Below are 1,111 nucleotides of genomic sequence, written 5' to 3' on the forward strand. Positions count from 1 at the left end.
CTATGGCACAGTTTTTTTTGATTTTGTTCCATGTATTCCCGGACTGGGAAAAAAAAGGACAGATTTATTAGGAAAATATGATATCAATCCTTAAAACAAAATTTTTTTCTTTTGTTGTTTGTTTAATTTTGGGGGAAATTGTTGATAGCTCCCTACAAGGGCTTTCAACTGGAACTCGTCCCCAAAGCATATTGAAGTTATATTAAAATTGCATGGTTGGAACGAGAACCCTGAAACCCCAAATCGCTTTGTTAAACGACAGCTCGACAACCGCACTGCCCTAGAAAAGATTGAATGGTCTCTTTTTTTATTAAAAAATTTCTATAAAACTCTACAGGGTTTTTTCCCACCACGGTGGGGGTCTCTGGTAATCACAAGGGGAGACCGGGCTTTCCAGCCTGCCCAAAATTGTTTGGGACCCTTAATGATATTCCTTTTATTATGGTTCACTAAGCGTCTAAGGGGTTGCCAGAACGACCACAACGACAACGAACGGGGAGTCCCCTGTCAAAACAGTCCACTCCCTTGTGGTATCATGAGATGAAAAGGGGAGTAAACCCGAGGAAAAACCGGGGGAGAACCTGAGGCAGTTCGTTTGTCGCTAATGTGGGTGTGTGGTGTTGTGGTGTGTGTTTTTGGGGTTTTGGTGTGTTTGTGTGTGTTGTGTTGGTGTTTATATATTTTATTGATAGAACATACATACATACTACTCAACATACATACTACTACATACTACATACTATATATATTAAATATATATATTAATATAAACCACACCCCCTATACATACTTTAAAAATGCACACACACACCACACAACACACAACCACACACACACACACAACCAAGCACACACACACAATATATAAAAATATATAATATATATATAAAATAATATATATATAATATATATTTTGGGGTGTGTACGTACTAAACACACACACACACACAAACACACACACACACACACACACCACACACACACCACACAACACACATATAATATAATTTATAATTATATATTATATATATATTTTATATATGTATATAATGTATATATAATGTATGTATATATTAAAAAAATATACATATATATATTATATATTTTATTA

This window comes from Penaeus monodon, chromosome 4, assembly GCF_015228065.2.
Source record: "Penaeus monodon isolate SGIC_2016 chromosome 4, NSTDA_Pmon_1, whole genome shotgun sequence".
In the NCBI taxonomy this organism is placed as follows: domain Eukaryota; kingdom Metazoa; phylum Arthropoda; class Malacostraca; order Decapoda; family Penaeidae; genus Penaeus; species Penaeus monodon.